The sequence below is a fragment of the Rutidosis leptorrhynchoides genome, chromosome 2 (assembly GCF_046630445.1).
Source record: "Rutidosis leptorrhynchoides isolate AG116_Rl617_1_P2 chromosome 2, CSIRO_AGI_Rlap_v1, whole genome shotgun sequence".
NCBI classification, from domain to species: Eukaryota; Viridiplantae; Streptophyta; class Magnoliopsida; order Asterales; family Asteraceae; genus Rutidosis; species Rutidosis leptorrhynchoides.
The window spans coordinates 224,338,578-224,341,851 of NC_092334.1; the positions used below are offsets into that span (position 1 = coordinate 224,338,578).

Genomic DNA, 3,274 nt, shown 5'->3' on the forward strand with positions numbered 1-3,274 from the left:
ATTATAAAAAAAAAAGATTTTTATTTTTAGTTTACTTTTATTAAAATACACTTTTGTAAAAATACGTTTTTTATTATTCGAAAATATAAAAAGAAAACAAAAATTGATATATTTTTTTTAAGATTTTGTCAAATATTTAAGTTTTATAAAGTTTCTTTATTTTTATTTTATAAAAATATAAGTTTTATTTAAATATTTTTATTTAAAAAAAAATTAATATATATATAAATCTATTTTTAAGATATTTTTAAAATTATAAAGTAGTTCTATTTTTATTTTAGTTTTTAAATATAAGTTTTTATTATATAAATATTTTTATTTAAACAGAAAATATAAAACAAAACAAAAAACGCGTCGAATTTTAAACTGTACCTGAGTTGAAAATTGGAACCCCGCGACTCGCGGAGTTTGCAGCCTCGAATACCGCGACTCGCGGAGCAGCTCTGACACCCGTGACTGAAACCCTAATCTTCATTTAATACGGAGTAATTAATTAATTATTATTATTTAAACCCTAATTAGGGTATTATTAGTATAATATTTAGTTTTAATTTTCTTATTTTATTTATTTTAATTAGTTTAATATATATAAAATTAATAGTTTTATAAAATAAATAATATAAAAATAATATATTTATAAAAATTGTACTTTTTACAACTTTTTGTATATTTTTATATTTTGTCCCTTTTTAATAGTTTTAGCGTAACTTTTGTATTTTTCGCTCGTATTTAGTTTTAATTCATAGTTTTTGCCATAGTTATTTTTTTATTTATAGATTTTTAGGCTTTGCCGTAAAATCCCTTAAGTGCTTTTCTTTAGACTAAGATTTTGGTACTTTAGAATTTTGCGACGCCTTTTTAAGTTTTAGTTTCTTTTTAAGTTATTGCCATTTGAGATATAGTTTTTCTTGTAAGCTTTAATATTTTTAGACACCTTTTACTATGTATCAATTATCATTCCAATTAGTAATCTCAATTTGCGATTATAATTTTAAGTTAGTGATAGTAATAAGGTTGGGTTAGTCTAGTGTTTTTAAGTTCTATAAGTCACTCTTTTTCTTTCTTATTTTTATTTTTCGATCTTTTTCCGACACGCTCTTTTTCTTTCTTATTTCTCGTCATTCTAGTTTTTAGGACATAGATTTTTATTCTACTTCTTATTTAAATTTCTTAAAATTACGAAAATTTATTTTAAGTAGTTAAATTGATAGACATCAAAATTTTCTGGTTCGTAGTAATAGTTGGATTTGTACGTGGACCGGGTTATTGGAGCCAAACAGTCCTCAATTATATTGAGACCAAACGAATTATGCCCCTCTGCTGCATCTTTTGGCTATTCGAAACGTGGGCAAAATCAGAAAAGTCTATTGATTGGATAACTTATATAATTTTTCTTTCCTTTTAAAAACTAATAGGATATTCAGTGAATGCACCGAGCAAGACGTTCACCACCTTTTGTACGTTCACCACCTGTAACTAGATCAAGACATTTAGCAAATATTACCGCCGTTGATTTTTCTTTAGAATCGTCATCCAGTCGACCAAGTACTCCAGTTCAAATTTCCAATAATCCATTTTTTGAACCCGACCTCACAACTGAGAATCTGGAGAATATTCAGGGACGATTCATAGATCCTGAACCACTAAATTTTCCTCCGGAACCACCAATTATTCAAACAGAGATTGTTGAGGAACGAACCATTAAATCAGAATCCTCTAGTGATTCCGATTCAACAAATTCAATTATGGAGAATCTGGAACCTTTAAGTATGGAAGACCGAATGAGAGCTAAACGTACTGGCCAAGGTCACGCAATTACTCATCCAGACATTAATGCGCCAGATTATGAAATCAAAGGACAAATTCTACACATGGTGACTAATCAATGCCAATTTAGTGGTGCGCCAAAGGAAGATCCAAATGAACATCTTCGTACCTTTAATAGGATCTGCACTCTATTTAAAATAAGAGAAGTTGAGGATGAACAGATATATCTCATGTTATTTCCCTGGACTTTAAAGGGAGAAACCAAAGATTGGTTGGAATCGTTACCTGAAGGGGCGATTGATACATGGGACGTTTTAGTTGAAAAATTTCTTAAACAATTCTTTCCTGCATCTAAAGCCGTAAGACTTCAAGGAGAAATTGTTATGTTTACACAGAAGCCAAATGAAACTCTATATGAGGCGTGGACAAGATTTGGAAAGTTATTAAGAGGATGTCCGCAACATGGTTTAGATACCTGTCAAATAGTACAAATATTCTACCAAGGATGCGACATCACTACAAGGAAAGACATAGATATAGCAGCTGGTGGTTCCATTATGAAGAAAACCGAAACTGATGCTTACAAAATTATTGATAACACTGCTTCCCACTCACATGAGTGGCACCAAGAAAAAGATATCGTTAGATCATCTAAAGTAGCTAGAGCCGATTCTAGCCATGACTTAGATTCCATTTCCGCAAAGATAGATGCTGTCGAGAGACGAATGGAAAAGATGACTAAAGATATTCACTCAATACGAATTAGTTGTGAGCAGTGTGGAGGACCACATTTGACAAAAGATTGTCTCAGTATTGAATTAACAATGGAACAAAGAGAGAATATTTCATACATAAACCAAAGGCCTGGAAATAATTATCAGAATAATTATCAACCGCCAAGACCTATTTACAATCAAAACCAGAATTATAACCGAAATATTCCATACAACAACCAACAAGGTCCTAGCAATCAACAAGTGTCCAACAATAATTACAATCAGCAAAGACCTAATTTTCAAAACAAACCACCACAACAAACCGATGATAAAAAGCCGAATTTAGAAGATATGATGACGAAGCTAGTTGAAACTCAAACGCAGTTTTTCACATCTCAAAAACAAACTAATGAACAAAATGCTCAAGCATTTAGAAATCAACAAGCTTCTATTCAAAACTTGGAACAAGAAGTAAGTAACCTAGCAAGGTTAATAGGTGAAAGAAAACCGGGAAGTTTACCTAGTGATACAAATGCTAACCCCCGGAATGAAACAGCTAAAGCCATTACCACAAGAAGTGGTACAACACTTAAACCACCTGAAATACCTGTAACTTCTGATGAAGCTATTCCTACTCCACAAGAACCACAACCTAATCAAGATAAGGAAAAAGAACCGGTAGTTGAAAAGGTTAATGAAGATAACACAATTAAGGATAAACCTTATGTTAAACCATACCAACCACCACTTCCTTACCCGAGTAAAATGAAGAAAGAGAAACTTGAAGCCGA

The 3,274-nt window shown here is 31.1% G+C and overlaps 1 non-coding gene across 1 annotated transcript; it reads right to left on the minus strand.

Annotated features, from left to right (window-relative positions):
* Nucleotides 1-2,129: 2,129 nt before the first annotated feature.
* Nucleotides 2,130-2,236, minus strand: LOC139895379 (small nucleolar RNA R71). Its single transcript, XR_011775833.1, has one exon. It is a non-coding gene; the product is annotated as a small nucleolar RNA R71 (small nucleolar RNA).
* Nucleotides 2,237-3,274: the final 1,038 nt, after the last annotated feature.